The sequence below is a fragment of the Nesoenas mayeri genome (assembly GCF_963082525.1).
Source record: "Nesoenas mayeri genome assembly, chromosome: 10".
Classification (NCBI taxonomy): Eukaryota; Metazoa; Chordata; class Aves; order Columbiformes; family Columbidae; genus Nesoenas; species Nesoenas mayeri.
The window spans coordinates 14665582-14684288 of record NC_137560.1 but is presented as its reverse complement, the minus strand read 5'-3'; the positions used below and the strand labels follow the sequence as shown (position 1 = coordinate 14684288).

At 41.9% G+C, this 18707-nt stretch overlaps 1 protein-coding gene across 1 annotated transcript in view; it reads right to left on the bottom strand.

Moving 5' to 3' along the window:
• The window catches only part of FOXP1 (forkhead box P1), a 379050-nt gene that overhangs the window by 141383 nt on the left and 218960 nt on the right, over window positions 1-18707 (bottom strand). The window lies entirely within an intron of this gene.

Here is an 18707-nt window from a genome sequence, read left to right as displayed (position 1 = left end):
GTCATCATGTAGTAAGTATGAGAAATATATGTGCAATAGCCAAATGGCCAATAGACAAAACACCCACTCCAAGTGACGTACTGTTTTCCATACCACTCAGACAAAATCAAAACAACAGAGCTGTTGCAAACAAAAACAAAATAACATTTCCCATAAGCATTCCAGACAGAGAAAATTTACAGGAAAAGAAAGCTGGGAAAAGACCCAGAGCGAAGTGAGTGTTTGTACCTCCAGCCATAAAACCCCCTTCTGCAGAGTTGGTAAACAACAGTTTAACATGAAAAACACTGAAAGGCTGGGAATTGATTAATTGTCAAAGTTTGGGGTTAAAGATTTACAGCCGAGGGGAGGCCGGCCTGTCTGTCTGTCCCGCTGCCTGTCCCTCTGTCCCTGCAAAGGCAGATGCAGCCAAGGAACGTTTCATTCAGCAAAGAGCAGGATCCTGGCCGGTTCGGGGAAAAGCAGCAGCGATAAAGCAGGGAGGGGAAAGTAAACAACCAGGTTGATTGCTTCAGAGCCCTGTGCTCTGCAGGCTTCGAGAAAAATAAAAGGAAAATAAAATCCAGCGCTTCTTTTTGGCCTTTTTTTTGAAAGTCCTTCCAAGTCTCTGTGCAGCCTGGCGGAATAACAACTTTAAAAAGTGAGCATGTCGCTTTTTTATAGCTGACTCACATTTATATAACTTTGTTAATGCATCTGCTCCCTGGAAGTTACAGTATCTGTGTTTAGCCGCGATACCTGCCCATAAATCGTGGCAGCGCGGCGAATATCAACAGCTGCATTTTCCTATTTGAGCCCGTCAGTTTGCAGCGGCTCCATCACAGCGAATTCCTGTCAGCCGCACTCTCGCTAACACAATTCCTATGTTTTGCCTGGCAGTAAATGGACGCTCCTGCCCCAGCATCATCTAAACAACTCTGTTAACATTTGCCCCCGAGCGTCTCTCTCTTTGTCCAGTCCCTGTCTTCTAACAGATGTCATCCAAGTCTAATCAAGCATAAAATGGTCATAAATATTTCTTTCTGGTAGATTTCACATTCGCATTTCATGCAGGGACATGATATTTTTCTGCTACCTCCAGGGAGTAACTAATGCAAAAACCAGTTACTTACATTCAAGGCTCATGTTCCTTCAGTAAAATGCAGCACATGTTCTCATTCAAAGACATAAAAAGGCACAGGACTTTATCTTCTTTTGTTTAACTGCACACTTTTTTTTAATAGCGTGTGCCACAGCTTCCATCTAGGTATGACATTGTCCTTCGCTTCACAGGAAAACACACAACCACATCATGCCAAATTTTGGCCCTACCACTCTCCCAAGCACAAGCAGTTTTGAATTGCATACAACCATACCTTAATTGGTGCACAATAGGTAGATTTTCTTCCCTCCCCCCAGCTATTTAATATAACAAGCTATTTTAAAGACTTCACAAGATCAGAAAGGCAGTTCTCTATTTCGGTTCATTTTATGCAAAATTTTGCAACCTAACTTATCATATTTTATTAAAACAGCTAAATGATTCTAGGATACAAATTCAACGTTCATGCCTATTTAACAGTTGATAATCATGAGATATAAGCAATTTCCAGTACTTAAAACTTTGAAACTATTCAAGATAATTAATTCTTCTTAATGTCAGAATCACTAGAGAAACTGTATTTACCCTTGGTAAACCTGGTAAATAATATGTGAGATTGCAAAAAATAAAACTAACCCAGGATTATTCACAAAGCCATATGTCTTATTATTTTTCCCCTGTTATGTTTGTCAAAACAGAAATATGACATAGCTATTTAAAGTGAACCGCACAACACTTAAGGATATAGATCACAACAGTGAAGCTGTTTTTCCTCCTCCTTCTCCACTGAGCCTAATATTTGATTACTGTTAGTCAAATCAAGCTTTCAGGCAAATAATCTCCATTTTTTAAGTTAATGAGATGTGGTCATGTCGACAACAGCTTGCAGAAACTTTTAATTCCAATTCCTGCAGGCTGTGCTGGCCTCTTTTACAGCAACCACTGTATGAATGAGTCAAATTTGCCAAAATGGCTTATGTAGACAAGTGCACACTTTAAAGAGGCACTAATTAAAAATACCCACTGGTATCATAATTTAAATACCATGAAAATAAACTGTAAAAGTAGCTCAGCTACAATCTTATGGCTTTCCTTAGAGCTCGTTTACTTTAACTAGATGATATTTTACTGCAGATGTATTCCTAGCTAAAAACAATTTTTCATCTTGGAGGAATTCAAGATTTTGATATAATTAAACAATTTATGTTAATATTTGTTTCACATAAGCTATTAAGCAAGCCCCCCAGAAGAAGTGCTAATTGAGAAAGATGCAAAGAAGTAGAGTGCTGAAGTAAGCAGCAAATTTATACTGTTGATTTACTGCTCTATCTGCAACTTTCCCCTTCATTACAGCTCTTTCTCCCTCATTCTCTGCTATAAGGCTCCCAGCTGTACTGAATGCCATTAAAACACTTTTCTTGGATGCCATTATCTACCGCTCTCCTTAAAAAAAGGGAGAGGAGGAAAAGGGAGAAAGAGGCGGAGCTTGGTATTATTCTCGATGCACTTCCCTGGCCACAACTTCTCCAAAATCCCTTTTGTCTTTCTGTGTTTTGGCAAGGAGCGCGAGCAGCACAGCTGTACTGTAACAAAAGCAGATGTGAGACCAGAAATACAATTTGAAAAAAGTTGGTGCTGAGAGAGTTAAACCTATTTAAGGGGTTAAATATGCAATTACCGCTGACTAAAACCAGAGAGACATATAGATAAATAGAAGAAATGAAGTCCCCAGGTTCCATTCAGAAGCCTTCATCACATTACTACCAGACAGAAAACTCTTTAAGCACCATTTTCAGATGTTAAATCATTGTTCGTGCAGCACATATTCTCACTATTCCTGGGGGAACAATATCTGAAGACAGCGTGCTAACAAATGCAATCCAGTAAACAGGCATTTTTCCTCTTGTTGTTAGTACCTTTGTGTTCCAGCTCCCAGCTCTGTCATCCATGCCTTCTCTCTGCTTTGAAGTTAAAGTACTGAATGAGCGTTGTCATCTATTATCCAGAGTGTGCATGTAGATTATAAATAAGAAATAAAAGTGACTTTCAGTACACTGCTTTTGCATTAGCAAGTTGCCTTCTCTGTTACCTCCTCTGTCCTTCATACTTTGCTACCAACATTATATTAAAAACCTGACTTTAAGTGTTTCTTGTAGAACGCCATAAAATATGTACACAGCGGAGACAAAAGTTTTATTGAAACAAACAAGTCCCGCAGTTTAACCAGGTTCACGAGTTCGGCTTCAACAGACTGTTTAACCCTTATCTGCAGACGTCCTTCAGCCCCCCAACACATTAATTGCATCCCCAGCTTCGTTTGCATGCATGCCACTGAAAACATGGAGCTATTAATTACACTGGAATTTATTTACAGAAAAAGTTATTTCCTACTATTGATCAATTATTTATTAATATTTTCCAGCATAATGATCTCATCACATTTTTCATTTTAAGGCCCAGAATAAACACTTTTCACACAAGTAACAGCGCTGACCTATTTCAACTGCATCTGCTTGAACCTGGTCAGAAAACTCTTCTCCAAGAACATAACTACATTAGACACTTAGAAACGTTTGTGCCATTGCTTCATCTAAAGAAAGGGGTGAGCAAAGACAACCCTGCACTTGCAGTGGCCAAACCCCTCAATCTTCCCTCTGCCTTCAGTTGGCTTCACCAAGAGCTGCTCCAGGGCTACAGAGCTTCTGCAGCAGGGACAGTTGAATTTGGAAATGGAGAACACTGAGTCTGGCCTCTTAATCTACATATGTTGCCTAAATTACGGCAGTTTAGGAAGAAGAAAGGTGTTTGAAGCCCTGAGCGGTGGTGGGCACCCAGAGGAGCAGAGACCAGGGATGCGCACAGAGTTTTGTGCTGGCCCTGCTCCAGTGGGGAGTCCCGTGGGCACTGGTTGCCCAGATGTGTCTCTGCACAAATTCAGGAAAAAGAACCAAAACAACAGGTTCTGGGGAAATGTGAGCAGAGCCAAACCAGGCTGAGCACAAAGCGAGCACTGCACAATAACCTGAAGTCACAGAAAGCCATGGTAAGCACAAGCCTGGGAACACCACACTTCTAAATAAATAATAACAAGTCTTTTACACCTAATAAACTCCTCGTTGTTTAGGGGAACATCCATTTTAGAGCAGCAAAAGAATCCTTATGCACCTAGCTTCTCTATGTTCAGCTCAAAATCTCATCAGACATTAACTCTTGCACGATATCTGTGTCGCTTCCAGATGATGGGAACGCAGGGACCTGCAGACCAAAGCTCCTCTGGAGAAAGAGTAGAAAAAGCTGGATGGGATGAACCGCATAGGGACTGACTGCGCACTGGCTGCCCCCTGCAAAACTCTGGTATCAGCAGAGATTTCCTGAAAACAAAATCCCTCCGTGCAGCTCCTCACCTCTGCAGACAGCAGCGGCTCTCGGGGCAGAAGGGAAACCCCTTGGCTGTTCTGGCTGGGCAGCAAAGTTTGTGGTACATCTGTGGCTGAGTACAGGCTGGTCAGGTGAGGGATCTGCAGGGCAGGCACAGAGGAGTTCTCCTTCCCTTCATCCCTCCAGGTGTCCTTGATCTTTCTTCCTTTCATCCTTGTACGTAAACAAAAATGATATAAGAAGGTTCAAGAACAGTCCAGTGATTTTCACTTGGACATATGGGAGCCAGTCCTTCATAAAATCCTTTTGGTAAATGGTTCAAGTCCCTATAAAGACCAGGGCAATGTAGTAATGATTTCCACAGTTGTCGCCTACTACTTGTCCATAGTATCACAAAGAAAAAAATCAGAGAAAAACGGAATAGAAGAGGCACATATCCCTTCCTTTCCTCTACCAGGGTAAGATGGAAATGTGATTGTGCTGAACAATCTTTCATTAGCAGATAGCACATCTGCAGGCAGTTCAGACAGCCTGGAGAACCCCATCCTTCTTTCCCTTAGCTAAGGAAGCAGCGGATGGTGGGATCTCTGGATGCACAAGCAATGCCACACAAGCATGAAGGGTGAGCTGCTGATCCCTCCATCGGTGCCAGTCCCGGGTGTACCCCAGCACAGGAGCTGTTCCTGCTCTGGGAAAGCACCAAGGATGGGGCCTGACCACCTCTTAATGCTGCGGAAAGGGGCAGCCTTTGTGTCCTTGGCATTCAGGATCCTCAGTGTCCCCATGGAGGGTACACTTAGGCATGCAAACGAGAAAGGACTGCAATGAACCACCACCTCAGCTGGCTGCATGGGATGTTACCACTGGTAGAAACATGCCAAGTACCATTCAAATGCTTGCAGCACAAATCTACAGATATGCCTACACAGAGGGTCCTGGGGTGTATTCCCAGTGTGTCCAAGTGCTTCCTCCAGTACAGCCCTTGGCTTCAATTCTGTCACGTGCGTGTCTGGCCTTATGGGACCTCGGTGGCACTGCAAGCCTTTTTTTCAGTCTTTCTTCTGCTGATCCTGAACAGGGAGATTTCAAGGGGCTAGAGAGGAAAAGAAAATTGCATTCCTCTCCAAGAAAGATGATCAATCCCTCAGCTGGTAGCTGCTGTGTCACTAAAAAAAAGCAGTGTTGCGTTACAGGACAGCACGCCAGAGATTTCCTGAAAAGCTGCAGTAGCTTTGCGCAGACACCTTGGTCCTGCCTGCGGGATGCCTGACCCAGCCCACCACCCTGGACAACACAAAGGGGTATTTTATTTCTCTGGTAAGGGCCGGTTTTCCATCCACCTCCTGTCCACAGGACTGAACAAGCTGTACGCGAGTCCCACTCCCTTACTCGGCAATTTTGTATCTCACCCAAGATTACTAACAAGTAAATACTACCAGGTCTCATGAGTTCATTTAACACTAGCTCTATCTCTCCAGCATGAGGGGATCAACTCCTAAAGACAAGATCAGAGAAGGTGAAAAGCTGGTCTTAGGAAACATGAGATCAGGTACGAAAGGGATTCTTCACTGTCAAAGCATAATATGTCAGCTTGTGATAAACCTGAATTGCTTCATATACCAAGGATCACTAGACATTAGCTGCTTTTTATATGGCAATATGGTGCAGAGGTTTCAGACAGAATATTGTTTTATGTTGATCATGATAAAACTCTCTGTAGCTTTGATAAAGCCTGCACACAGGCTTTTCATTCAAACTAATGAGTGCTACTGGCTGTTGGATGCCGAGACACGCTCTTGATGCTTTCCAGCAGTTCGACTTGTAACTAGGAATCAATTCAGCCTGGGTAAGCAAGAGTGTTACTCATCTAAGGGGTTCTGAATGATGATCCCATTCCCTGTGTTTTCCCCAGGTACATCTGAAAAGGTACAGTGACAAAGGGAGCACCACATGTTGGCAAAGCACATCTCGTACCAGAGGGATCTCCTGGGCTCAGCCTGCTCTGAACGAACAGTTGGCTCCCGCTGTAATCAGCCATCAAACAGCTCAGGCCCTATGGGCTGTTCACTTAGCACAGGCCTTTTGCTGCTCTGTTTGCCAACATCTGTTTCAATGCTTGTCATCCCCCTGCTTTAGACGAGTGCACTGCAGATGTCTTGTCTTGTGGACGACAGAGACTTGGCAAGGATGGGAACAGTGGCCTCCAACTGACACAGGCACAGCTACAGGAGTTACTACTGAGGGGTTCTGGATGGACGCTATGCATTAAAAAGTGGAGTTTTACACCCCCACGCCATGTCCTCCTTTACACCTTCTCGTTTGGCCTTCAGATTTTAGAGGCGGAGGAAGGACAGGGATCAGGATGCCGACTGAGAGGCAAGCCTACTCAGAAACATGTGGCCTGAGACTTCTCAAAAGAGTTATCACTGACATATGTAATTAAATGGGAAGACACACTCATTTGCTCATCTCTTGTTCCAAGGACAACCTGATACAAGACTGAAGATGAAGGGACATGATGTGTGGTAAAGATAGCGGCTTCTGCGACCAGATTCTGGCTTGAAAACAATAGAAAAGAGACTTCCTCGGGCTAAGACTGCTTCTGGAAGATCCAACAGATGAAACAGACACAAATGCAGGAGAGAAATATGGATGGTTACTGCAAGGGGTCTCCATGCACATCTTCCTAGGGTGTTCTTGTTACACAAATCCAGTTTGAACTTCCACTAGGAAAACCAGTTAACCAAGATTTGCTATTTTGTATTTTTTCTGAGTGCTACTTTTGCTCCTGTGAATACATCTCACCTGTAGCTGTTTGAGGTTTGGCTGGGGTGAGTTATGTAGTTAGTAAGATTCCAACAATCTCAGTTTTCATTAGCTTGGATAATTGGTGCAATAGCTGTAAAGAGCCTGGAACAAGTCAGGTGCAGGCTGGCTGCTCTTCTGCTGCTCCATCCTGCCCAGTGAAGGCGAAACAGGTACATCTATGCTGTTTTGAACATCAAGTACAGATAACGAGTCAGTCCAAGATGCAAGTAACCTTTTAAAATCAAAGGGGAAAGATGTATCCATTGAACCGAGGAAAAAACAGGAGAAGTCCTGTATTTTGTCTGCAAAGACTTCTGAGAGTATCTCAAAGGACATTTTCATAAGCAAACTAGGAAAACATAATCCTAACAAAATGACTGTGTATCGGGTGTAGGTATCCATGGGTCACTCTCAGAATGGAAGACGGTAACAAACGTGTGCTGAAGAAGTCAGTCATTTTCTAAGAACAACATAGATGAAGGAACAGACAACTCAATAAATCTGGGGGTTATACTACATGGGGAGCAACTATAAAGATATTGGAGGAGAAACTGTCTGTAAAAATGGGATGGCATTTATTAAGGATTAATTATAAGATGCTACAATTCAGCAAGGAAGACAACAGATTATGCAGCACTTCTTTGGGGAAAAAAAAAAAATCCTAAGGATTATGGAGGATCACAAGTTTAGTATGAGTCAACAGGGTCATGCTGTTGCAAAAATGACATGTACCACAGTCAGATGCATAAACAGGAGCACTGCCTGCATGTTATACACTGGGAAATTCTTTGTCTCCACTCATTCCAGCAAGACTTCGGCGGGAGGAATCATGTCACCAGAGCACTGCAACTCAAGATGAACACAGACTGAATGGAGAGAGTCCAGAGGACAGTGACCATAACAACCACAACTCTGGAAAAAAAGGATTTACAAGGACAGAGATAAGATTGCTTAAGTTCTGAGAAGACAGAGGGTACAGACAAGGGAACAGCATTTGTATATGAAAAAGGACCCTGCAAAGAGAACGATATAATCTGCTCCCAGGTCTCTTATACACCCAACAAGAGGGAAGAGGTTTTACCTGCAGTATAAGCACTTTGGTCAGGCATTGGGAAGAAGCCCCCCAATGGAGTTATGCACTGGGGAGACCCTGCCTGGGCAGGAGAGAAACCTCCATAAAGGGACTGGTGAGACATGTAACAGGCAGACTCAAAGATACACTTAACTCCTGCCTCTGGTCTGACCAGAAAGGGAAATAAAAAGTCTGTGTTTCCAAAATCCACAAAGGAAAAGGCGTAAGACCAGAGAGGAGTTCTCGGCACACCTGGGTGGCTGCAGCACCCAGCAGGGCCATCAGGCAGCATTACAGAAGTCACTACCGAGGGCTCTCGGGGACCTTGGAAGGATCCCCAAGTGTGAACAGGGTACGCACCTCCTCAGCCCAGGGAAAGGCACATATTTTTGCCCACAATAAACAAATCTTTGACGTACAACGCCTATGCCACAGCCTTGGAAGACCATATCTTTTATTTATTATGCCTAGCAATTGCCCTTGTAACCAATTAGGAAAAAAAGCAGGTGGTCAACAGAAACTCTGCAAAATAAAACCCCTCAGCAAAGCAAACACCATACCGCTTGGAGAAAAAAATACTGTAAACAGAGTTAATCACTGCTAAACCCTTATAAGCCAGTCCTTGCCCAAGTTAAGGGACTTGAACTAAGAGTAAAACACTTCAAAAAGCATTAATCAGAGGAACTGGTGAATCATTTCTCAAGGAAGGAGTCAGATCTATTAAAAAAACCCCCAAAAAACAACAAAACACACAAAAACCTCCAAATGTTTGCCGTGCTGTGAAAAGGGGCTCAAACTCACCCCATCAGACAGGACTAAGGGGGACAAGGGGTCCCATGTCACCCGTCAGGACAGCTGCTCTGGGGAAAACTGCCCCGGGGACCGGCTCCCATCACAAGCTTCACAAAGCAAAACTTGTCCAACAGAAAAGGGGCCACTTTTAGCTGCTCTATAAAACATCTACAATTACCAGCATTCCCTGTACCTTGTTGAGTATTATGTTCAATATTATTAATAGGCTCATATTTACCATATCTTAAAAGCTAACAATCTCATTGCCAGCGCTAATTAAAAAGACAAGAAGCTGAAAAGAAGCAGTAGATTATTTCTTCAATATGGATTCATGCCTAGATTTAATAAAATCTCCTTTAGTGTTAGAACCTTACATTTGTTTCAAGAACACTATAAAAGATAAGTCTGCTTTTTGTTGTTTATTGACTTGGAGGGTTTTGTGTTTGGATCTGCGATACAGCATTACAGCTATGGGAAGACAATGAAGCAGATGGTTTTCCCTGAACAAAACGGCGCTTCTGCTGCCCAAGCACCACGTCCTGGGTGACGGCTGTGAAGAAACCAGCACACCTATTCAGAGAGAAGAACTCTGAATACCTGAACAGACCGTAAAATGCAGGATTAGGGAGGTTTATCTGTGACAAACCCTCCCTGTGACCTTAGAGCAAGCGCGGCACCTACAGCGATGCGCACCCACACTGACCCGCTTTGTGCGTGCACGCGAGCATAAGGCACAGTCCCAGGAGGAAATCTGTACTGTATCATGGCACACAACCTATCAAATAAAAATACAGCACTTAACCTATAACTGAGGAGAAAATTAATAATAACAGACAGAGCAATACCTTAATCAGCCTCTTCATCAAAAATGTTGTAGACTTTCCAACAAAACCCAGACAGTTGCCTTCCATACAAACCTTCCTGTCTTTCCCCGAGTTTGAAGAAGAGGATTGACACAAAGGAGCAGGTATGTAATGCAACAGAGCAAAGTAAACTACGGCCACTGTCCCGAAACCAACGCTTTTCCTAAGTGAGCTCATCTTTAGATCCGGTTTCTCATTTAAGCAGAGGCCAGAAGAAGTCTCTTGGAGACTGAGACTGAACTTTGAGTGCTACAAATGCTTTCCCATGCATAAAGAGAATTACACCCCATTCTATTTTTCATTCTTCCTGTGAGATGCCGGGCCCCACTGCTTCCTAACAAGTTCCATTTCTCCTTCCCCGTGCCTGTCTGACCTTTCTCCTCCAATGAATCACTTAGTTATGTGGAAACAAAAATATGAAACAATGCTGGTTTAAAAACACAAGTCCCCCAGCTTCATATCTGAGAGGGCAGCCAAAACCTCCAAGTTGTGGGTCCGCTGCTGCTGAAGGATGCCAGAAGGTTCTAGGGAAGATCCACCCTCTGCCCACACAGCCCTTGCAAACAGCAAGGGACCCCATCCCTAATTTAGCATATACCTCATTGATTACTGGAAAAAAGGAGAGAAAAGTATGAATGTCAGACAGTCAGTGGTCTTACAACATTTCACTACTGTTGCAGTTCTTTCCTGGCAGAGGTTTTTTGGTACCAGTGATATGAACAAGGAAAATTTAAGAAAAACTTGAACTGAGCACATCAACAGCAACCACATTCCTTTAGCTTGTGGTCACACTAATTCAAATATACAAGATTCCCCCCCTCCGCCTCCTTTTCCGCACTTAATTTCCAGGTAGAGTTTGTTAAAGCCTGAAATCCCACCTGAACTTTGGCAAGTCTTTTCTAAAGAAAAAAAAAGATACACAAATATTTGGCTAAGTGACCCATAGCAAATTGCGTAATATCAGTTAAAAGTTGTGCTTTTTAAGTTATCAGGCCTAAAGGTTTTCTGTGAAATAAAATCCTGATTACTTCAGATTCTGGAGGCAAACTGTGACCCCACTCTGTATCTCCAAATCTGAAACATTTGTGTTGCACCCCTCAGTAATGATGTTTCTTGCTAGAAAAGAAAAAAATCCCTTCAAAAACTTATTTCATTTAATAAAAAGGCCTCAAACATACATATAAGAATTAGCTGAGCCTTGAAGCTTGATCAAAGGAGGTCGCCTAAAATCAGGAATCCAGTGCTCTATCAAGCAAAAGTGACCCATCTCCAAGCTGTGTGCCCATACACCCGGTGACGTTTCTGCCTGTAACAACCCCACTCCTTATGGTCAGTAAAGGAGAATCAGGGTTAGGTCAGCACCCAGAACACAAGGAATTCTACCCATTTCTTGCATCCTTCTCCTCGGTTTGCCCAGGAACATGCACTTCTGCTGAGTGCTGGGGGTGAAGGGGAGAACTGCACTGATCAGTTTTGCAATACGTTGACAGATATTAATAGGTTAAATAGCCTAGTGCTCTCCAACCTTCGCTTTACCTGCCTTGCTTTCCGTAGCCCATTAAAAAATAAAAAACTTAAAAGAAAAATAAGAAATATTATTAAAAATAAATTGAGAAGCCCAACTTGTAATAAAGCTGGCGCTTGCCCCGGGCTTCAGAAACGTCTGAGCCATGACACTGACTTTGCAGGCACTCTACAGACACAATCCATAGCTTTTATTGGGGAGGGGGAAATATATATTTGCACTATTTAAAATAGGTTGCGAGTGCATTTTCTGTTTTGAAAACATAGGGAGCATGGCTAACAAAATACAGAATGCAGCAACAAAACAAATGACACTCATCCTACAAAACTGTCATTATATAATTTCGCTGTTTACACTAAGGCTCCAAAGAATACCTTCTGTTAATTTTTTTTAATTAATGGGGTGCTACACAGTTAAATAAACTCATGAAGAGTATTCATGACTTTTGCATTTTTACTTCATATCCCAATCTCTATTTACAACATTACTGTTATAAATTACAACAGTACTGTTGATATTCTTCTCACTTGCTGTGATACTCAATGGAGCTCCACAGGAGAAAGAACATAACACAGGAAACCATGGCATTTGATTCTGCTCTAATTTGAACGCATTTAAACCAGACAAAACTCCACTGAAATCAGCAGCTGCACTAGTGAAAAGCACTGTAATTCCACTGCTGCTCCTAAGGCACCGCCAGCCTCCCTGCATGCAGTGCGTTTCCAAATAAAGTTGAATTACTTCTAAAATGTCAGCAATCCTTGCAACTCCTTATTAGTGTGAAATTAGTTAAGCCTTAATTCAGCAAGGTACTTCAGCACATTCCGAATTTTACAGTCATGAGACGTACCAGTGACCTTAATAAAACCAGTCACACACTTACATTTAGGCACACGCTTAAGCATCTTGCAACGTCAAAAGCCACAATGAGGAGCAGTTCCTCACCAGCAGGTGAACTGAAGCTGCTCTACACCTTCGTAGGCACACTACCACTTTAAGTTGGGTACATCCCAGGTTTGGTTGCACCGCTTGTTAGATAACCCTTAAAATACAAAGATCAATGAAGGACGAATAGTCTCTTAAAAATTTGGATAACATAAATGATTTGAAATAGACTTTTAATTTATATCTGATGCTTACTGAACTTCATTCACAGTGTATACATGTGCTGGATAACAGCTATAAAGCATTCCTTTGCGGAGTTTCCCTAAACAACACTCCTGAACATGTAACTTTACTGCTTATGAGTAAGCATAAGCAAATACAAGGGGCGGGTGGCACACCTACGAAAACAGCTGGGAACAAACATACCACTGCTGAATTTTCACATGAGATGCAAGGCTGAAAAACAAACCAGCAAACACATTTCAGAAGTTCCATCTCTTCAAAGAGCCCACATAAACCTAAACGATTACTGCATGATCTTAATTTACCGGGAGAAGTAAAAGCAGCTATTGTAAAAATAAAATAAAAATAAATAAATACAGAAATAGACAGCCATAGCCTAAAGAGGACTTTTGGGTTTGGATGTGCACATAATCCAGGTGATTACATGTCTAATGACCCAGCTTCTGCATGTACACGCTTGTATCCGCACACACAACTGCAGAGCTCCGGGTGCCAATGTCAAGGTGCTTTGAGGACTCAGATTTATGTAGTTATTTATCAAATAACTTAGAAGCAAAATAAAACAAAACCAAGGCAAAGGAAAAACAAAAATCTCAGTAAGTGCAACACAGTGGTAGTTTCTCCTTACCCTTCAACAGTCAGAGAAAATTTAAGGCTTGTTGATGTCAATAAGTAGTTGTAACAAAGACGTTAGTAATAGTGGGGGATAGAGAACGCTGCACGAATGTTCTCAGCATGGTTCATTGACAAGAGATCTAAAAATTGAATTATTAAGGAAAAAAATCATTGATTCTAAAATCCAGGCAAGGTAGCCAGCCTATGTTAAAACTTATTTCATTTTTCCAGCGCTGCTTCATTCCTAAGCTCTCAGAGCCACAGCTTTTCCATCGAAAAGCAAAAGACATTTTACGCACAATTTTCCCTCTACTCGAAAGAGGTATATTGTGCCCTTCAGTGAACATAAAATTGATATTATCATCTCTTAGTTTATATCTCACTACTTAACCTTCAGATTAAAAGTTATTAGATTTGAATGACTAAAAAGACATCATGTCACCTTCCGTTCAATGTTGGGAGATGGGAGAACTTGGGGGAAAAGTCTGAATGACAAAAACACAAAGTTACCAGTTGTTTTTCATATTGTGTGATGAAACAGCACAAGCTCTACAAATGCAGTGATCTTTTCACCATGTTGTAATCATCATCTATACAAAAATCAGACACAATCCAGCAGCCTGCGTGGAGTTCAAGCTATACTTTCAAATGGTTCTTTCAATAGCAAGAGCAGTTTAATAATTAGGCTTTATGCCTCTTTGGACAAAATGACTCAACACAGACACTCCCTCAAAGTCTAACAAACAAATTTGGTCTAACCCAGTTATGTCAACATGAAACAAAGACATTATCTTGGAGCTAGTTTAGCAGTTTTGTTCTAAAGAGATAAGTCCACATCAAGATCAATGGGACCATAAAACTCCTGATGCAGTTTGTAACCTCTCCCCATGGGTTTTCGAAATAAGATGAAACTCACCAAATTATAAAAACAAAACAAAATAAACCACCATGGCTTTCATTTATACTGTGATATATTCAGAATTCTTTCTAATCTAACCTTCTTTTTTATCTACCCAATTAAAGAAGCATCTCAACAAAACACCAAACCCTCGTTTCTTATACATTTTCCTCCTCTTTGGACAGGAACAAAATCTGAAGAAACCACACATTCCCTCGGGAATTCCCTTTGCTTCCCTCAATCTAACACTTCACATCTCCACATTTCTCAAAACAATTTCTGCCAAAGGGCCCAACTACGGCATCTTCACATTGATACCACAAACACCCCAAGTGCGGCCTGTGAGACCGACTGTGCAGGAATCATTGACTTGGGCACAAACATGAGAACCTCGACCAAATTTATGTTTATCAAACATTCTTTTATCTCCTACACATAAACAAAACTGTATTTTTCATTTGTATACATTTAGTGGAAAAAAAGTGTAAAAAGTACACCAGCAGATGCAATGAACTATATATAATGCCATTTTTTTTTTTTTCAAGGAAAAAAACCCTTCTTTCCTTACTTTGTGGACACATGGCAAAACCAGTATTTATCTAAACTCTTCAGAAAGCTTGAAGTGACACTTGATAATTACAGTACAGTTCAGCTCTAAGTCAAAGTGAAGAAAAGAAACTTCCCCACAATTCTTTATATAAACTTCCTCCTTGTTCCTCCATGTACCAGTTGCATTTATAATACATCACTATTCCAGTTTGTCATAAACACAGTCACCTTGTAAACCTTTTTATCAAGCAATCTATGCACTACCTAAAAGCACACTACACTCCATCAGACAAGCTATAGGTTTACATTATACAAACATTCCGATTCTGCCTGCTCAGCGCAGCTTGTCAATAAATGCCAGCAATTGCAAAACAGCAATGTGTGTTTTTTTCCTTACAAGAACACTGATAGGAGCCTGCCAGTTCTGCAAAATAAACTCTTTGCAATCGCCGCAGCTAATCTGTCAACAAATTACTATTAAAGTCATACCTCCATAAAAGTTCAAAAGCATTCTGGATTAGACAAAAGATACTGAGTTTTATACTCGTGGGGCAGTACTTGAAGTTAGGGTATCAAAGTGGATCTTGCTATTGATGTGGAAAGGTTTGTATTTCTGCCACCACGCAATACAGCATTTGGTGTCTTGCTGCTATATGTCAGAATTCAACTTTGTATTTATTCTCTTTGTTCAATTCATATTCTTGTTTCTCCACTGATCATGCAAAGAACACTTTAATGAATAGTCCCAAGGATAAAAATATAACACAATAAATAATATTTATTTTATAAGCTAAGGAAAAAAAGAACTGGCTAGGAACGAAGCATCAAACCTTCTGTTTGAGAAGATGTCAGAAACCACTGAAGCAACTGAAGCTGTGATCACATACATTAAAAGGGAGTTTGTCCTCATGAGTCTTTATTAATCCTGGGAAGGCAAGAGCCACCCCCTCATTACATACTTTCTGCCCGAATTTCCCTCGCCCAGCCTGACTTTCAGCTTGTGGGTCTCTGTGACGCCCATTTTGCATCTCCCAGATGTTTTCCGTGACGCCTCAGAGCCAGCAGATGTTGCCAGGCTCTGCCGGCCACTCCACTGCCAGGTTTTCTGCCCTGTCCATGGGTTCTGTCCCTGACGGCACCTCGGGAGCAAAATCCTGAGCCCCGCTGCTGTCCCCGGGCCAAACGCCCGCCTTTGGTCTTTTCAGGAAGTCCAATGACCCAGGTGACATTCACACCCACCGCAGGTTTTACAGGCAGGTCGCCAGTACCCTGCCCATTCCACCTCATCCCAATGGTCACTCCTGCAGGATGCTGACCCACCAGCATCTGTGGAGCCAGAGGGCAACTTCTCCCACCTTCCGCAGGTCTGGTGGGAGACCAGACCTTCCTTTCAGTCTGGTTCTGGGCACAGTTTCTCCTCTGTGTATCTCTATTTTTATCCAGCTCTTCCACAGATGCACTTTCCCTTAAGAGTCACTTGTGTCGCTTTGGCTTTCACTGAAAAGTATCTTATTTCGTGATTACAAATTATAATCATCAGCTGGAGTTATTTGGTTTTATTATATGCAGCAGAACTTATCCCCACATTTGCTACTCCCAGCTTAACAATACATTTTACAAGATTGCTAATGTTAAAATCATTTAGCATCACACTGTCTCCTTGCCTGGCAGAATCACCCTAAGATGACAAGGAAAGCATAAAACTTGTCCTATGAATACTCCCTGCACTTACTACAAGACTGCTCATACTATACACTGTTCCGTCAAACCTGAACATCTGTGCTGCTCTGTATTTTTCCATTGTAAGATATTTACAAGTGTGTAAACCCATTAAAACTTCCTAAAAAATCTGAAGCATTTCTGTTTCCCTTTCTCATAGCAACAAAGCTAGTAGTCCTTATACATTCATAAATTCCACCAAAAAAAAAAATAGTGAGCCAAAATCCAGCGCAGATGCTTTACCCAAAACCATTGTAGACCCAGGTTTCACCGCTCAGCCCCACTCACCATGGGAATACATGACTAACCTCAACAGCAAAGCTCAAACTACCCGCTGACGATTTTTTTTTTCAGATAAAACAAGTGCCAGGTGGCAAAAAGAAAAGATTTGAATGAAATGCTCTTACAAAATATCTGTTTAATTCAGAACTCATTCATTTGTATTGACGAAGCGTTTTGAAAAACGCATTCTGTTAAGTGACCTGAGAGCATATGTTGTATACAGAGAAACATCTAAACATTATGCTCCATGTTGTATGTGTATCTGTAAATGCTTGCATTAGCTGTCTGAAAACAACAAGTTTTTCTTCTTTTCACTATTTAAAAATATTTTCAAAACACAAAGATTGATATTTTTATGCTAGCTCTGATTACCCTGTTGTCGGTATCAGGTCTTCTTTTTTTTTTTTTTCCCTAATAACCATTTTAAACTTCGCAATCAACTTCTTTTTTAAAAGATAAACTCCATGGTGAAGTTAGTCATCAAAACCAATTAACAGCAGAATTCAAACATAGAACATAAAGGTCTTTTAAGAATCTGGAGAAAAGCAAGTGCCCTGACCACGTTTATCGTACTGGCAGAAGATAAATAAACTGCAAGCTAAAATCTGAGCCTGCAGTCCTGCCCCCATCCCCATGCCCAGGGGGGCTGGCGGCACTTGAGTCTGTGCCGGGCACCGTTTGGGGAGGGCTCGAGGACCCGCGTAGGAATGAATCGGTGCCACTCCTCAACTGACCGAACGGGCGGCTGTTGAATGGAACAACCCACTACACGGGAGATAACCACGGTACCGAAGGCGTCAAGAGCCCTCCGATGGCTACAGAGAAGCGTCCGCACAAGGCGCCCCAGGGAAGTTTGGTACCGTGGTACAGAGGTCCGAGCAGCTCTGGTCTATGGTGTGCACGTGTGCATGTTTGCGCGACCCCCCCTCTGTTTCCCTTCACACAAAGCAGCACTGGAAAATTCCATAGTGCTCCTATGGAAAACGCAGCGTAATTAACTCATTCTGATACGAAGCCTTTTTAAGACCAGACCTTTGTGTCGAACATATTTTACCGTTCCACTCCTCTTCTACTGTCCTATATTAATCAAAGCTGTAACCCCTGTTGTCTTTGCACTACGAATCAGAATGTGCCCCTGGCGAAGAATGAGGGAAAAGTCAACAGGAATTAAGTTTCAGTGCAACTGTTTACTCAACTGTGGCCTGCAGTTATTGAAATTTTATCCGTGGTTTTGTGTGACTACTGCAGTAATGAATTCAGCATGGCTGTGATTTTCTCACTGATGGTATTCTCACTTCAAGTAAAAACCTGTAGGATGAAAATGATTGAAACAACCGAAGTCTATGCATTTAGCATCATCCATTTTTCTGACTTAAAGTTTAATTATGGCAGCTGTCTTAGGTTGGCAAATGGGGTCCCCTGCTCCTCTGCAGGCCTTAGGTTTGCTTTGTTTTTGAGCGTGGACTTTTTGCCCGCCACAACAACCTGCTAAAAAGATCACTGTACACTTAGGGGAGTCTTAACCAGCTGCCAATCGCTTATTTAAAAGGTTTTAAGAATGCTTATTGCATTAGAGAAAGTGGAGGTTAGGACTAAGTGTATTCACCGTGGCTCTGTCGAAGCCTTTGTTCCCAAACGTGTCAATGAAACACGCCCAGCACTTTGGTGAAAAATTTCCTCAAAGGGTTTCAAAATTTTATCAGAGAAAAGAAAAAGACAAAGTGTGTTACGCAGATAATTTACACCGGTGAACTTGGTCACTTCCCAGAAAATACACTAATTAAAATACAAAGGCAGAACACACAATTTGATTCTGATTCTTCTGAATTGAGGAGTACTGACACAGGATGTATTTATTTATTTATTCTAACGTTTTACCACAGCAGATACCTCCGCAGCCTTTTTCACTAATAGAAAACATTCTGTTGATAGAGGTTGCTAGGTTATATCAAAATTTGTTGCAAAAACAAAACTTAACCTTAGTGTATTTTCCACAG